Source organism: Lepus europaeus, chromosome 12 (assembly GCF_033115175.1).
Source record: "Lepus europaeus isolate LE1 chromosome 12, mLepTim1.pri, whole genome shotgun sequence".
Taxonomy (NCBI): Eukaryota; Metazoa; Chordata; class Mammalia; order Lagomorpha; family Leporidae; genus Lepus; species Lepus europaeus.
The window spans coordinates 80,189,733-80,208,066 of record NC_084838.1 but is presented as its reverse complement, the minus strand read 5'-3'; the positions used below and the strand labels follow the sequence as shown (position 1 = coordinate 80,208,066).

At 42.4% G+C, this 18,334-nt stretch overlaps 1 long non-coding RNA gene across 1 annotated transcript in view; it reads right to left on the bottom strand.

Annotated features, from left to right (window-relative positions):
- Positions 1-449: 449 nt before the first annotated feature.
- Positions 450-18,334, bottom strand: part of LOC133771329 (uncharacterized) — a 35,283-nt gene continuing 17,398 nt past the window's right edge. Inside the window, exons 2-3 of the long non-coding RNA XR_009867562.1 lie at positions 2,019-2,126; positions 450-1,453 (exon numbers count right to left, since the gene is read on the bottom strand). This is a non-coding gene — a long non-coding RNA (uncharacterized LOC133771329). The remainder of the gene's footprint in view (positions 1,454-2,018; positions 2,127-18,334) is intronic.

Below are 18,334 nucleotides of genomic sequence, written 5' to 3'. Positions count from 1 at the left end.
AACAGATGAACAAAGGCTTCAAAGGAACACCTGAATGGTAAAGGAGGAGAGACATAACAGAAATTGCTGGATCTTGTGTTCAAATAAATAATGAAAGTAAAGTGATCATTAATTAACAGCCAAAAACACACACAAGATTTTCGGCATGCAGCATTCTCAAAAATAAAAGCTCTGAACCTCACAAGTCTCGGGACCTTTGCTCTTAGCTGAAATTTAGAAATCTGTCCTGTCCTGCCACACCCCCACACTCCGGGGAAGAAAGGTCTAGGGACAGATGAGAAAGTTTAGCTACAACCTGCCTTGGGAATAATTGCAAGTTCCAAACAGCGTTAAACAAAAGACAATATTGACTTTATTGGCATGAAGTGTTATTAGGTTGTCAAGAAGCTTGTGATCTCAAAGTGTAAGAATAGGCAGAAAATGCCCAGAGATATTAAGGGACCGCGAGTTATTGTCTCCATAGTTGCATTATCACTTTTTTTCCCTCTAATCATTTTGGGTCACATCCAGGCGTGGAGAGAAAAGCTCAGTACGATTCTCCCAAGAGGCAGATGGTAGAATTTTAAAGAAAGAGTCTTGTTTTGTTGGGCTTTTTGAAGTCTCATCTGATCCTCTCCTGTTCTATATTTGCTTTTTTAGAAGCAAAGAAATGTAGGCAGCTCTGACATGATTATACTCAGCAGGTAAAAGGGAAACACTGACATTACATTTCTATAACTCATCTTCATTTCAATTAAGTTTCCAGGGCATTTTGGTTGTGACAGGTTGCTTGCCATAAACTGAAGAAAGAAATCAGAACAAAGTAACCATGGAGTCAAACTCCTCCCTCTAGAAACAATAGGTCATTAATGGAAAGGGATCTTGTATAGAATTAACTCAGGCCTATTGTTATACTGACACGGAGGCTCCAGGAGGTTTAGTGGGAGGCCTGTTGTCACACACTGTAGCATCATGACAGGGATCCAGAATTGCTCCTTTGTAGACGAGGACTTCTCCCAGTATCACACTTTGTCACTTTTCAAAACATGAAATATTTGCAGCTCTGGTTGTCAGTGACCGGAAAGTCTTGGGTACCCATGCTATGCATGTAGTTGTTTGGCTTTGTCAGCTTAGCATGTATTGGGAGAACCAACTCTCCTCCACTCTCACGCCATAAGTTCTGAGGACATTAGAACCCTGCTCTAACTTCAGGGAGGGGTATATAATCCAGATCTGGTCACTCAGAATTCTTATCTTCCTGGGCTTGAAGACTGGTGTCAAGTTGGGCACGTGATCCCAACTCAGAGCATTCTCCACGACTGTTGCAGAAACCATAGGCAATGGCTGCTAAAACACCTGCCATGTAGACATGTAGGAGTCGAATTAGAATACAGCTTTGTTGTTATCTCCTGTTGCCCTCTGCAAATACAGTCAGCCCTTCATATCCACAGATGTCATCTGTGTATTCAATTCACTGTAGAGAAAAACAAAAAATGCTTTAAAAATGTGTCTTTATTGAACATATACAAAGTTGTGTTTTTGTCATAATTCACTGAACGATACCATATACCAACTATTTACATTGCATTAAATATTATAAAGATTCTAGAGAAGATTTAAATTATATAAGATCACCATAAAGGAATGATAATTATTTGAACAGATAAGTGTAGTTATCCTTATTGAATATGGCACAATGTGTACATGTGCTGAAATACCATAGAGAACTCCAGATATATGTTCAACTTTTACAGTAAAGTGTATGTGTGAGTTATATGCAAATATTACACCATTTTATATAAGGAACTTCAGCATCCATAGATTTTGATGGGCAACAACTGTGTTTAGTGAGAGAAGTTCTTCCTTCATGAAAACTCCCAAAGATCTATGGATTTCTTTTAATTCTCTGGGAAATCAAATTTTCTTTATACCCTTAAGATCTATTTCAGTGTTCAGAACATCAGGTCCCCGTTATTTGCCTAAGGCCCACTTTATTAGCCAGAATTCATTACTCCAAATACCTAATATAGGCTACTTACATAGGAAGAAGGCTAATTTTGCTTCGTGTTTTGGATGTTCACAGTCCAGGATCAGGCAGCATCACTCTATTGCCAGCTGGGGAGGCTGAGAGATGTCAGTGGCAGTGGCTGTGTGGAGAAATAATCATATGGAAAGTCAGGAGGGAGAGGCAGAGCAGCTGGACCTAACCCGGACTTACACAACCAACCCTTTCAAGGGAATTACCTTCCAAGAGCATTCCCCCCCATGACCCATGAAGCTCTCCTAGGCCCACCTCCTAAACACCACAATTGCATCAAGCCTCCACCTTCTTTAGCACTACTAACCTATGATTTGGGATTTAAAAGTCTGCAGGAGTTGTGGAATCAAATCATGTTCCAACTGTAGCACTCACCTTTCATCAAAGGTACAGTTATTTTTTCCCCTCAACATTTGCTTATAGCAACAAAAATAGCATAAACTAGAAAAGAATGAAAAATTACTGTTTTCTTTTTTGTTTTTTTTTATTTAAATATTTATTTATTTGAAAGTCAGAGTTACACACAGAGAGAAGGAGAGGCACTGGTTCACTCCCCAGTTGGCCACAATGACCACAGCTATACCATTCCAAATTCAGGAGCCTGGAGCTTCTTCTGGGTCTTCCACGCGGGTGCAGGGCCCCAAGGACTTGGACCATCTTCCACTGCTTTCCCAGGCCATAGCAGAGAGCTGGATTGAAATTAGAGAAGCTGGGACTCGAACCGGCGCCCATATGGGATGCTGGCACTGCAGGGGGCAGCTTTACCTGCTATGCCAAAGCACTGGCCCCAACTTACTGTTTTCTTACTAATTTTTTTCTCAACTTGCACCTTTACTTCATTTTTCCTAACTAGACAAGCAGACATCTCATCCTTTAGGGTCAAATATGAGGGGGAGGTAGAGTTGGATAGACAGGGAGGAGAATGGGGGCTGGCACAGTGGCTTAGTGGGTTAAGCTGCTGCTTGCAGTGCTGGCATCCTATGTGGGATCTAGTTTGTGTCCCGGATGCTCGTCTTCCTATCCAGCTCCCTGCTAATGTACCTAGGGAAGCAGTAGAAGATGGCCCAAGTGCTTGGACCCCTGCACCCACATGGGAGACCTGGAAGAAGCTCCAGGCTCCTGGCTTTGGAACTGCCTAGCTCCAGCTGTTGTGGTCTTTTGGAGAGTGAACCAGTGGATGGAAGACCTTTGTCTCCCTCTCTGCCTCTATATCTCTGCCTTCCAAATAAACAAATAAATCTCAAAAAAAAGAAGAAGAAGAAGAAGAAGAAGAAGAAGAAGAAGAAGAAGAAGAAGAAGAAGAGGAAGAAGAAGGGGAGGAAGAAGTATGGTGGTTAGAAAGTTAGGGTTCTCAAATCACCCATGCACTTGATCAGAAAAAAATTTAATTTATATGCCTGGAAACTTGATGCCACAGAAATAAACATACATAATTTTATCTTTCCATTTGACAGGAACTACCTTGATGGTTCACTCCTCTGGATTTCCTGGTCAGCCTATTACGGGCTGAACTGTGTCCCCCAAGCAAGGTTCCCATTTTGAGGAATTGAGTACCTCAGAATGTAATTGACTTTGGAAATAAGACCTTTAAAGAGATAATTAAGATAAAATGAGGTCATATGGGTGATCCCTCATCCAATACAACCAACACCTTCTGAAAAAGAGGAGACTAGGATACACATACATACATACACAGAGGAAAGACTATATGAAACACTGCAAGAAGGTGGCCATTTTAAAGCCAACGGCAAAGGTCTTTGAAGTCATCAAAACCTGACAGGACCTTGCATCATTTACTTTCACCCTCCAGAACTGTGAGAAAACACACTGTACTGCTTAAGCCACTCAGTCTGTGGCATTTTAATATGGCAGTCATGAAACACTAGTGCAGAGTCCAAGTCCAAGGGGAGCTCGTATGCAAGACTCTTACTGTCAGACTTTGGATGTGCAAGCTTAAAACAGCAGCACACTGCTTAATTCTACTTCTAGGGCAGTGAGTCAACTTTTATGTCCATCCTCTTGGTTCCTCAGGGAGAGTCAGATAAGGGCCAAGTGCAGAGGGAACTGACTGCAGGGGGCACTTACGAAGTTCTCAGAGAGATTCCTTTTAAAACCTTCCCACTCATCCTTTCTCAATAACAGTTTCCTTGAAAGAAATCCTTTTCCCAATTCCTCCCTTATATTATCTAGACTTGTGGGGAAATTAGTTACATGAAGCAATTCAAAGATGGTGCCCAAAGGAAGTAAGGTGGGTGGAATCCAAAGTTGTTTACCACGAAAACTAATTGGCTATGCAACATCAGGGGAGGTAACAAAACTAGTAACAAGTGTATAGACATATGGCTAGTCCTATAGAAATCCCCCCATAAAATGACCATTTAAGTGATTGGTTGGTCCTTAGCCCCACCCCAATGACTCTGCAGTTTTGTGCTATAAAAGGCTCTGTTATGTGTGAAATAAATGAGTCCTTGCTACTAGACTTGGCTCCCTGCTGCGTCTGATTGTCTCCGGCATCGGGAGGCTGGGGAACAGGCGAGTGGTGCACTTACCTTTCCTCAGATCCAGTCCATCCTGCACGGGTGGACTAAGACCCAGCATAGACTCACCTTTTTTATAAAGGTAAAAGTTTTCCAGTATTGAATAATTTTCTTGGGTTTACTGTTTGTAAACTCCACATATGGTTTAGCACTTTCTTTGTAATGCATTTAATACCAAACCTCAGTGACTCAGTTGAGACATTTATTTATGAACCATCCCTGAAAAGACTCTACCTTGGCACATTTCAATCAAGTGAGCTAACTTTAGAGCTAACATTCTCATTGCTTGCTTCCTCATTTCCAAAGTTTCTATTGGAATGAAATAAATCTCTTGGCAATAGGCTTCCTTTCAAGTGATTTATTATTGACTGGCTTATTCCCACCATCCTGTCATTACACCACCAGTAATGGTCACATGAGCTTGGAAACTGTATGTCATGGTGGTAGAGACCAAGAGTCCTTCTTTCTCAGTGGATCAAGCCCAAATATGCCTGAGAGCTCAGAATCCTTCTGGACGTGGGGTTTTCATTAAAGCAGAGGATATAGACTCTGAAAGAGTATGAGTAGGTCAAATGACCATAGCCAAAAGTTTTGAACTTTGACATCACAGATTTCCCATATTTCTGAGTGCTTTGAATCCTTGGTGCCTCACAATCACTTGATCAGTCTTCATTTCCTGACATCACTTCCACTGGAATAGCTTTCATTTCTAAATTTGGTTCTCCATAACCATTATATGTTATGCCTGTGAGCCTCTCAATAAGTCTTCCCTGGGATTCTCTATATTTAGATAAATGTATATCTCTTTATCCATGCAATTTTGCACAACATTTCATGAGATTCACCCATCTGTAAATCTGTCTGTGGCTCTTACAAGGTAAGAACTTATCTTTTGTATGCTGCTTGAACTGGCTTTAACTGATGTCCTGAGCAAAGCAAGATGAGTTGTATTATTTCATATTTTACATGTAAGATGTTATCAAATATTTTATTAAGTACTTATCATGTGCCAAGATTTATGCAAAACACTTATATTTTGGGTGAATTATCTCATTCTTTTTTAAATTTTTATTCCTTTTATTCGAGGGGCAGAGTTACAGACAGAAAGAGGGAGAGAGAGTGAGAGAAAGATCTTCCATCTGCTGATTCACTCCTCAAATGGCCACAATGGCCGGAGCTTAGCTGATCCAAAGCCAGGAGCCAGGAGCTTCATTCTGGGTCTCTCTCGCAGTGCAGGTGCCCAAGCACTTGAACCATCTTCCACTGCCTTCCTAGGCATGAGCAGAGAGCTTGATCTGCAGAGGAGCAGCTGGGACACTAACTGACACCCACATGGGATGCTAGCACCACAGATAGAGGCTTAGCCTGGAACCCCACCCCCATTTATTCTTGCCACAGCTTTCTGAAGTCAATACTATTTTTATTCTCACTTTACAGGTGGAAAAATGGGTACAGTGGTGTTATATAGAGTCAGCTTCTATGGCAGACCATGAACTGAAACTCAGGCCAGTATCTTAAGGAGATTGCTTTCTCTCTTTTTGTATCCTTTCTTCTCCTGGGGGCTTCATCCCATGAGCCTTTTCCTAGTCTCCCTGAATTAGTCAGAGTAGTCTAAGTGAGTGCTGTACTGTATTCACAGGTAAACCTCCAAATTCCAGGGTTTTGCATAATAACAGTCTACTACTCTGTAACATTAAATCTCATGGGGATACTACAGCCTTCCTGAATCTAATAGCTGTGCATTCTGGAATGTATGACCTTCAAGGTAGTATTTTCAAGGGGAAAGAGAGATGAAAGAGGCAGACCAGCTTGTAACTGCTTCATCCCAGAAGAAATGCTGTAGACATACAATCTGGATTACAGAATTTAAGAAATCTGATGGGCTTTATAACCCTTGGCACCATCACAGGGATTTTACATTTTAAAACTTTTTCAAAGGAGCACATTTTCCTATATATTGTATAAGCTTAGCCATTGTTTTTGTATACTATTTTGTAATCCTTTCATCACTACACCAACCACATCCCATAAACACACAGATAGCAGGATGGGTGTTTTTTTAAGATTTATCTATTTATTTGAAAGGCAAAGTTACAGAGAGGCAGAGGCAGAGAGAAGGAAAGAGAGATCTTCCTTCTGCTGGTTCACTCCCCAAATGACTGCAAGAGACAAACTGGGCCAATCCAAAGCCAGGAGCCTCCTCTAGGTCTCCCACATTAGTGCAGGGACCCAAGGACTCAGACCATCAGCTGCTGTTTTCTCAAGCACATTAGCAGGGAGCTAGACCAGAAGTAGAGCAGCCAGGACTTGAACCGGTGCCCATATGGGATGCTGGCACTGCAGGAGGCAACTTTAACCACTATGCCACAGCGACAGCCCCAAGAGATAGGCATTTGATACAGCAACAAGAGTTCCCTTAGGATGCCTGTATTCCATATCAGAGTGTCTGGATCCAAGTCCCAGCTCTTCTCTCAATCCCCGTTCCCTGTTAATGTGTTCCCTGGGAGGTAGCAATGATGGCTCAAGGAACTGGGTCTCTAACACCCACATGGGAGACCTGATTGGCTTTCCTGGCTCCTGGGCTTGTGGAGAGTGAATCAGTAGACGACCGTTCTCTGTGTCTTTCTGTGTCCCTCTCTATAGCTCTGCTTGTCAAATAAAAGTACCTAAATAATGTTAAATCAGACAAAAAAAAACATACAAATAAAATTGTGATCAAAAAGGGCTAGAAGAGGACAGCTTCTGATGTTTCTATTCAGGGTTCATTGGGTATTCATTCTTCTTTTAGTTCTTGGCTTCTTGCAATGCATAACGTGTGCAGTTAACCCAAGAGATATTTGCTTCCACCAGCTCCATACCAAATATGACACCTAAACCTGTGAATTACAGTCCCTTTGTTCATCATTTACACAGCAACATAATGAGACTCTAATAAGCCTACCAAGCCATTTGGGGGAAAAGTTAAGAATCTATAACAATCTAACTGGGCAGTAACCACAAAAAGACACCAAATGCCTGAAAGATATAACCAAGTTAGCAAATGGCTTTATCTTCCAGTAAGAAAATACAAGAAGTTGGAAAGCTGCCTTACCAGGATAGATGAGGAACAGGAAACCAAGCTGCTGTTCTGGGAATTGTTTGCCTGTATTATTCATGACAAGTCTATCCTCCTACCATTTCTTTCTTCCTTTCTCATAGCAGGTGACAGTCATGTTTATTTTTTCAGATTTATTTGAAAGGCAGACAAACAAATAGTAAAGGAGAGATAGAGATATCTTTTGTATGATGCTTCACTCCCTAAATGCCCAAAATAGCCAGGATTGGGCCAAGCTGAAACCTGCAGCCAGGATCTCCAAGTGTCCCACGTGGGTGACAGGATCTCAGTGCTTGGGCCATTTCTGCTTCCCAACAGCATTAGCAGAAAGCTTTATCAGAATCAGAGGAACTGGGACTCAAGCAGACCACTCCAATACAGGAAGTGGGCATCACAAGCAGTAGTTTAACTCACTGTGCTGCAATGCTGGCCCCAAGAACTATACTAATTGAGCAAAAGACTTTGCACTAGTGTGTGTGTGTGTGTGTGTGTGTTTAGATATGCATCCTATACCATTTCTAATCATCCTGGCAACATCTCAAGAGAGTGACAAAATCTCCTTTAAATCATGAAGGAAATTGAATCCCAAGCAGGGTATTTCTTCAAGTTCACAAGCCTAGTGCATTGTGAAGCCATCACTCAAATTCTGGTTGAGATGGCTTCAAAGGCAGCCTTCATTACCAGATTTCAAAGGAGGCATACAGGACCTCCTCCAGCACTTTAAAGATATTCCTATAGAAACATCTGATTCTGCCGCATCTGGAACAGCCTGTGTGTGGTGGAACCAAGCAAAGAGAATGGGGGGACAGAAGCTTAAGGCTTTTCTCTCCTTTCATCAGAGCCCGAAACAAAACCCGGCCAGATTACTAAGGATGACGCAATGTACTCTCTCTGCTCTTGAAAGCGTTCACTTCAACTAATTCATTCCTTTATTCATTCTCAGATTTGTTTACACATTCACTTATTAACTCCACCTTTTTTTCTTTCTTACTGTTTGTCCTACTTCTGAATGTTCTTCTGTTTACTCCCTCCTTAGTCAAACCACCACACCTAGAGGGACTGTCCTCAAAGGAGTATTCCTGCCCAGCCCTCTGAGTAATGAACACTCCAGTTCCACACCAACACACCCAACTCCCCAGTTACTGTGGCTTCTACCAGCTTTATAACAGGACAAAGGGACAAAGCCAACTGGCAATCAAAGACTTTGAAAAAAAAATCTGCTCATCAAGAAATTGGTTTTGCTTCAGTTGAAATCTTGCAGATGGGAAATAGGCTGGAAAGCCTGAAGCCTTGAGAGTCCTGTGTTCAAATTCTGGTTTCACCAGTTCTCATGGTGCCACCTTGATCGAGCTGTTTCAATCTGTGATTGTCACTTGAATCGTGGGAATAAGGAAGGCGCTCAGTCCATAAGTGTAGAGAGTTCTACAACAGGGTATACAAACACTTAGGACACATGGCGAGGTACATCCCAGTCACCGTTCTAGGTGCTGAATACGTGACCAATAAGAAAGCCGAGAAATTCCGTGCTTCTGTGGAGCATGAGGGGGATGGAAGCACAAGTGCACAGCTTTGTGACAGGTGAAAAGCACTAAGAAGAAATACAAGCAAGATGTCTAAGTGTAACTATGGAGAAACTGGGTTATTCTTGAAGGGATACAGGGGAGGAAATGGATCTCTTCCTTCTCTCTATTTTAGGTTCATTGATGGGGACCCTGTAACAAAGGTCAGATCAGCAAGAGAAAAACGTATGAAGTTATCTGAGTTTTAGGTGACTCAGGAGCCTTCATCAGGAACCCAGTATTTGCTTTTACAGTAACCTTGATAAGGATTGAAGAGTTGTGGGCAAAGGTGATGAGCGGCAGTAATAGAGGAAGAGCTAAGGGCAACAAACAAACAGCACGATCTGCTTGTGCAGAGTTCGGTTGGTGCCCTCATCCTGGGGATGAGGACTTTCCTCCCCTCCAGATTATGAAAGGGCACATTCTAGATGAGGGTCTCCTGCCCTTCCTCAGGAGAAGTCAGGTAGGGACAGTCAGAGAGGTGTGGAGGTACCTGCTGTTTCTCCGATTCCTCCAGCTTTAAATATTGAATCTGTGAGTGCCAAACTTGAAGGTAGCAGGTCCTGAACCTCATCAAAGACATGGAGTGAAAAACATAACGTTTCTGCTAATGTGCTCCTGATGTGTGCCACTCCATGGCAGGCACCTGGAGTAGCAGTTAAGACTCCACTTAGCATGCATATATCCCATATTGGGGTGCCCAGGTTCAACTCCTCACTCCACTTTTTTTTTAGATTTTATTTGTTTATTTGAGAGGTAGAGACCAAGAGAAATGTTCTCCTCTGCTAGTTCACTCTCTAAATGCCTCAAATGGTCAGAGCTGGACCAATCAGAAGAGAGGAGCTTCTTCCAGGTCTCCCATGTGGGTACAGGGGCCCAAGCACTTGTACCATCTTCCAGTGCTTTCCCAGGCCATAGCAGAGAGCTGGATCAGAATTGGAGCAGCTGGGACTTGAACTGGCACCCACATGGGATGCTGGCACTGCAGGCAGTGGCTTTACCTGCTATGCCACAACGCCAGCTCCCCAGTATACTTTCATGATGAACAAGCCTTGAGGGTTTCAAGCCTTGCTATCCACGTACTTTATTCTCATTCATAGAAGACAGAGGCCACACATGGTAACAAACCTGATCTGGGATGTTCACAGAACCATCTTCTCATGACACTAGAGAAAGTGTTGTCCCCAGGTTTGTCATCACTGAATCATGACAGCCAATATACTCGCTCATCCTAAAGGGACCTACTCTTGCTGATAAGGCCCTAGAAGCACCTTACAGCCAACACCAATAGCCAGGGTAAAAAGAGGTACTTGGTACCCATTCCCATGAGTTCCTTAGGCTCATCCAATTGTGAGTGTTGACAACTCGTGTAGGTTTCTTTTCTTTTCTTTTTTTTTTTTTTTTTTTTTTTTTGACAGGCAGAGTGGATAGTGAGAGAGAAAGATAGAGAGAAAGGTCTTCCTTTTTGCCTTTGGTTCACCCTCCAATGGCCCGCTGTGGCCGGCGCATCACGCTGATCCGAAGCCAGGAGCCAGGTGCTTCTCCTGGTCTCCCTTGCAGGTGCAGGGCCCAAGAACTTGGGCCATCCTCCACTGCCTTCCCGGGCCATAGCAGATAGCTGGCCTGGAAGAGGGGCAATCGGGATAGAATCCGGCGCCCCAACCGGGACTAGAACCCGGTGTGCCGGTGCCGCAAGGCGGAGGATTAGCCTGTTAAGCTACGGCGCCGGCCGTAGGTTTCTAATCCAATAAGAGTCCCCAGAATCTCTTCCCTCACTTCCTTCTTCTACGGGGGGTACCCTGCCAGAGGTTTTCAGCCTTCAATTTTCCCTGAATGAGTCCTGAGACCCCAGGAATCCCTAACACTTCTGTGCACTATATTCTGCCCTAGCCTTTCTGAGGGAATCCTTAGCCCACGCAAGTCCCTACCACTGGGATCTCCTATTCCAATAACGTGCTTCATCTGGGTCCCTCATGGAGACAACTACCCCATATGGGTCCAAACTTTCTCCTTTTATTCGATAACTCTTTCAGTTCGATGATGTGCTAGCTCCTAAGCAATGAACAATCTCTAACTTGACAGGATAGAGGCCTACATGTTTAAAGTAACAAGCTCCTATTCAGTGCACCGGTTCTGGTTTACACCAGCTGCCCGACACAACCCTCTGGATGGAGTGAGGCACGGGATGTTTGGGAGGAAAGGCCTGGGGAGCAACCCCTCTCCCTCCCTCCAGATCTGACCATTCTATATCTGCATACTGTGCTTCCACAGCAGCTTTTTACTTGAAAAAGGGGTTATTAAAATGATTGACTGCTTCTGGCCTGGACTGACTTCCCCATTAAAAAGGCCTGGAGCTCTATGGTATTCTTTGCATATCAAACTTGTATCTCAAATTGGAATCTATGAATTTTGCTTCATTCTGTCTTTCTTTATTAGATAAATGTTTTTGAAGAACATACTCTTGCAGGAGAGTCTGCATGATAAGACATCTACAAATCTTTCCCTTGCAAGACAGAGTAATGGAAAACTTGATCTCTCTGGTGTGAATATTCCCATCCATGATTCCATATTCAGGCCCTGGGATTCTCTCAAAAGTATCTTCCCAAAGGATTTTTGGTTCTCTGTCTTCCCTAGCATCTGAGTCCCAGGGAAATATTCTACATGTTAAACTGAAAAACACTCAAGTCATTACAAGTGACTTGGTGACATTATTCAGTATATGTAACACTAGGCAGGTGTCCTCATATCCACCAATAGATTACGGTGTTCTAAATTTTCCTTTTCTTTCAAAAAAGCACAGGCCCCATAGAAAGAGAGAATAATCTCTGTGTCATATACTGCTACAACTAGAAAAGACAAAGAGAAGAGAGAGAGAGAGGGAGAGCACACTCACAGAGTGACAATTTAGCAGAGCTAACAAGGTACCAAGAATCAACTAGACTTCCTGATTTCTGTCCATTCCCTCAACAGATGTAAATGCAAGTGACATTGAACAGCACTCAGTGTACCTCCTCTAGTCTCAGATCACCACTCTTGAAGCAAGATTTACAACTATCCAAGGAGACAATCAACAATATGTGGAGACATTTTTAGTTGTCACAACTGGAATGGGAAAGCTATTGGCATCAATTGGGTCAAGGCCAGAATGTTGCAAAACACACATCCTCAAGTGTGAAAGACAGGCCCAACAACAAAGAATTATCTGACCTAAAATATTAGTAGTGTGAAGATTGAGAAATCTTGCTTTAAAGAAAAGAGTTAGGAAAGATAGTTTTGATGTCCACATGCTTTTCTTGTAAAATATCACTAGATCCTTCATTAGAGACTTTTTCCTGTAATTGCCATTTCCAGAAATTGCCAATATTTTTTCATGTCAGTCTTGTCCTTCAAGATCAAAGTTAGATGTTAGCTGAAGTTATTTTCTCCTCTGATTCTTAAAAAATGTTGGCATGGGGGCCAGCGTTTTGGTACAGCGGGTTAAGCCACTGCCTGAGACCCCAGCACCCTTATGGGTGCCAGTTCAAGTCCCAGCTGCTCCACTTTTGACCTACTTCTCTGCTAATGTGCCTGGGAAACCAGCAGAAGATGGCTCAGGTCCCTGGGCCCTTTCACCCACATGGGAGAACCAGATGAAGCCTCTGGCTCCTGGCTTCAGCCTGGCCCAGTCCAGGCTGTTGTGGCCATTTGGGGAGTGAACCAGCAGATGGAAGAACTCTCTCTCTACCTGTCTCTCTCTCTTTCTGTAACTCTTTCAAATAAAATAAATAAAGCTTAAAAATATGTTGTCATGAACCTCAATTTTTCTCTCTATTATGAGATAAGGAAATCTTGGTCAGTTTCAAGTATTAGTACTACCTCTACTAAATTCTTGTTGTCAGTCATCTTACCATGCCTTTGCTGTCTTGTTCTCTCTATTCTAGGCTAACTCTAATACAGAACTTTGGGGTGGGGTATGACACGTTGAGGAGGGAGGGATTATTTTATCTTCAAAAAAGCAATCACTCAGATGTGTGTAAAAGATTTCATTTAATTTTGAGATGATGGCAACAATTCAAAATTAAATATAAATCACTCCTGTAATCAGAGTCCTATGAAAATGGCTATAACCACCTACAGAAGTACATTTATGGATAACAATTGTTGCTAACTTATGCACCAGAGACATGTTTATCTCTTAGAGATTGGCAATGAAAAGTGATTTTAGAAGACTTTTACTTTCTATTTATGAATATATAGACTTTAAATTTCATATGGTTTGTAAATCAGAAAAAAAAGAAAATGTGACCAATTTATTGTTCTTTGGTCACCCATCCATCAGGAATATCTTACTTGTTATTTCTTTGCATTGGTATCATGTTTCTGCCATGTGTTTTTTGAGCACTGGCCTGTCCCAAGGTTCTAATCTTGCCAAATTTGCTTATTTATTTGGTCTTTTCTCCTTTTACTTTATCTACCCAAACACAAACCCTCAAAGAGTATTTACAATGCAATTCACCTCCTGTTCCTACTCTGACCTTGGACCTGTCTAGGCAGATCCTGTCTTAGAGCATCATTAACACGCTCCTATGAACAAAGAACTCTCCAGCTTCTAACTAATAGTGCAGGAATTTCAAGACCTTTACAATTCTCTGCTCTGTGTGTTTCTCTCTCTCTCTCCCTCTCTTTATCTTGCCTCTTCCTTTCTCTCCAGTCTCTGTGTATATTCAACAACAGTATAGAGATTGAATGTTTTACTGATATGAATTATGGTACCTCCTTAATTTTCAGAAATGATTTCAGTCCATTTTGATTTTATTGACCCAGCTTTTCACCCTCTACATAAGTTTGAACTTTCTCATGAAGGCTTTTTTAGTGAATCCCAGCCAGATTATGACCATTATCTTCTCCACTGAATACAAAACATTTTACAAGCTCATTTACTCTAAAACTTCTTAATAAGTACCCACTGTGTGTAAGAAAAATGATGTGGTGGTATGCTGATGACTTTAACCTGAGGGTACTTGGAGAAGAATGGAGGCAGGCAGAGCTTTCTCTGAAAGCCCCTCACTACCTACAGAAAACTTTCCAAACTCTCTTACCATGAATCTCCTTCACGGGAATCTTATAAAACAGAGAAGATTATCTCTTGGGTCACAGGAGAGGGGATTGGAAGTTGACACTACAAGCCAGATAATTAACTATTTTTCTGGGAGCTGCTCCAATACAACTTCCTTTCATTACTTGAGGCTTTTTTTTTTTTAAGATTTATTTGAAGGGAGTTGGAGACAGGCAAAGAGAGAGAGAGAGGGAGAGAGAGAGAGACTGATTTTTCTATCCACTGGTTCACTCCCCAAATGGTTGCAATAGCCAGGCCTGGACCAGACTGAACCAGGAGCCTGGAGCCTGGAGCTCCATCCAGGTCTCCATCCAGGGTTCCATCAAGCAGGGGCCCAAGTATTTGGGCCATCTGCTGCTGCTTTCCCAGGCACATAAGCAGGAAGTTATATGTGAAGTGGAGCAGGCAGGACTGGACTTAGACAAGCATTTTGATATAAGATGCCAGCATTGCAATTGGCAGCTGAGCTCACTGCACCATGATAGCAGATCCTAAAACTTTTTTTTTTGTCTGTATAGAAAGCCAACATTTATTCACCGTCATTTTATTGCCATAACCTGTGTCACAGTTTGTCAAGCCCCTGTCCTTTGTGTAGATCAGTGTGCAATGAAATCTTCAATTGTCTGACCCTTCTTCAAATCTCACATTTTGTCAGTCTCCTGTGCCTAGACAGGTATGTAATTAAATAAAGATGGATTTCAAAACATTCATGGAAAATGCATTTTATAAAAAAACAATGCATGGAATTCAAAAGTTTTTGAACTAAAATGAACTTATTCCACTTCGTCCATGAACACTTTGAAGCCCCTGCGTACATTTTTTTTTCTCCTCTTAATCTGTTGTATGTCAGTTTAATTTGTGGCCCAGCCAAAGAGACTGAGATGGTGGAGAAAAACCATTTTTTCATGTCCCTAGAGAAGTAACTACGAAGACCCAGAAGATAAGTTCTCTGCTGTTAGGAACCTGAGGCCTCAGGGCAGATAGGTGGTGTGCCAGTGTGTTAGGGTAGCAGGAACAAAGGACTACACACTGGGTGACGCAAACAACAGACAGTACTGTCTCACAGTTATGCGGGCTGGAAGCCCAGGGTCTAGGAGGTGACAGAATCAGTTCCTTCTGAGGACTGCACAGAAGCATCTGTTCCAGGCCTCTCTCCCTGTTACAGGTGGTTTATGCATAAGATTTTGTTTTCCTTGACTTAAAGAAGTGTTACTTCAATCTCCATCTTCAATTTAGGACACAAATATCTTGAATTAGGGACCACCCTGATGACCTCATCTTAACAATATCTGCAATGACCCTGTTTCCAAGTAAGGTCACATCCCGAGGCACTGAGTACTGGGACTTCAACATACAAATTTTGGAAGAAGCCACAATTCAACCCACAACAGGTAGATAAACTGAAAACTGTAGTTCTGTAATTATGACATAGAGCAATAAATGGGGAGAGACACCCAGGAAAGACATCACAGGAAAGATGGTACTTGAGTTAAGCTTATAATTCTCGCTGGCTGGCAAATAGACACCTCATACTAGATGTCTCACCCATACCACTTCCCTGAACCCTAGATTCTTCCTCAATATGTCTACCAGACTAAGCCACAATTCCAATAGACATCTGAAGCTTAGCATAGCCAAACTGAATTCCTGATTTCCACCAGCGACCCCAAGTATGTTTGGCCTACAACATTCCTCATCACCTCCTTTTCTCTTATATTTCACATTTCTATCAGAAAGCTTGATTTGACTTACTTCCAAGTTCTTTGCATAATCTAATCACTTCCTACAGGCTCTGTTGATACTAGTTGAGCCTAAATTTCCCTCACCTCTGACTGAGATAATTGTTGTAGCCTCCTGACTGGAATTACCACTCCACCCTTCCTCCCCACCTCAAGGGATCCTTAATTCAGCAACCTGAGTGATCCTGCTGAAATGTAACTTTGATTGTCACTCCTTTCCACCACACCCACTGAAGGTTTCTCATCTCACTTAGGGTAAAAACCAAGGTTCTCCTTGAACTGCTTTTCCTTTCATTTCCCTGTATTCATTCTACTCCAGCCACAAGGGTCTCCCCCTGCTGTTCCTCAAAAAAAAAAAAAAAAAAAAAAAAAATCTATCCCAGGGCCTTTGTATTAGCTGTTCTCATTTGCTACATTGCGCCTCCCTAGATCTTCATGGTTTATCTTTTCCATCTCCTTCAAGGCTTTGTTCAAATATCATCATCCCAATAAAGCATAGTCTGACCATTCATAGTCTGACCTCAGGTCCTTCTGATATTCTTTACACACAGGTTCCCCATGGGATTTATCACTTTTCAATGTACTCAATTATTTAGTTGTTTCCCAATATTCATTTACTTTTAATGTGTATTGTTTGTTTTGTATAAGCTCCAGAAGGGCAGGGATTTCCAATATTTTCTTTGAGAGTATATTTACAGCATCCACAGCAGTGCCTGTAGGTGCTCAGTAATATTTGTTAAGAGGGAAAGGAAAAGACAGGATAAAGGGAAGAAGGAAAGAGAGATGGAGGAAGGGAGGGAGAAAGGGAGGGAGGGAGGGAGGAGAGGGAGGAAGGAAGGAAGGAAGGAAGGAAGGAAGGAAGGAAGGAAGGAAGGGAGGAAGGAAGGAAGAGAAGAAGGCAAGACAAGGAAGGGAAGGGAAGGACCAAGAGAGGTAAGTGATAAAAAGAAAAGAAAATATAAGAAGGAGAGTGATTTGGGGACCTCTTCTATGGGGGCCTGTAATCAGGGTATTCAAGCTGTTGGACACAGTGGTGAATTCCAGGCTCCTGCCAGGAGAAGAACACTCCAATCCTCCACCCTTCCTCCTCAGTGTCTCCCCCAGATTTGGACATAGGACTCAATGCAGCCCAGACAGAGACCACACTAAAACAAGGTTCAGTGAGTCAATACAATTCAAACTATGTCTCTGACCCTTACAGTGTATATGTGTGTGTGTAGACTCACTCATACACACACACACACATAAGCAAGAAACATGCCCATTTTATCATATCTAACACTAAAGGCTCCATATCTCCCATGCTGCCCCTGCCCTGCTCTATGTTGGATCTGGTACACTCTTCAATATTTATGCAGCTTCATCTACATTTTTAGAAAGGGACAGAGGCAGGAGGTGGCAGTTATCAACATAATTTATTTTTTCTTGTCACATGAAAAGTAGAAAGTATTTGGGGGATAATTCAATACTTTGACGAATGAAGAAACACAAGTAAAAGCTATCAGTGCCTCTTCCAGCCAGTGAGGCTACAAAAACAAGGGTGTCCAGGTCTTCTTTTGAAGAAAGCTTTAAATTCTTCTCACTATTTGGGTATATGAGAAAACCCCTTTAAAACATCTCTCTTTGGCTCCCTTATTTTGTTTCTTTCCTGTGGCTCTCAGGGAGTATGAACGAAGGAGATGGAGTAAGGGAAAAGGACCAGACAGAGAACTATTTATTTTCCTGAGTTTTCTTGCCATTGAAATGGAATGCTTATAATAATAATCACTATTTATTAAGTTCTCCTGAGCATATCATGGTTGGATTTAATCCTTTGAGCATCTCATGAGGAAGTGATAGTTTCCACTTCTCAGAGGACACTGTGAAGAGGGGAGGGGGTGGGGCGGGAATCTGGCTACCCCCTGGCAGGTCCTAGCAACTGGGAGCCATTGTCTAAGCAGGGCATGTCACGGTGAAGTGCCTTGTGCCATCTCCACAGCATCCCGAGAATAAATGCATCATTGTCACATTTTCCTACCTTCACAGTCTACGTGGTAAAATCAGAGCAGAATTCAAACTGAGGACTTTCCTAACTCTAAAACGTGTGCTCTGACTTCTGTAACACACACATTCCCATTCTCCTGTCAGGACTGATGATTCAGAAAACGTGGTCACCGTGCATCGTCCACAACGGCAGCTTCAGCCTTGTCCTGTGGAGTTTCAGTAAGGTGGTTTTAGAACTTACTTCCGTTCACTTCCTTTGCATTCACTGAAGCCTTCCTGAGCCACGGCCTGGCTGGACCCTGAAGGCATG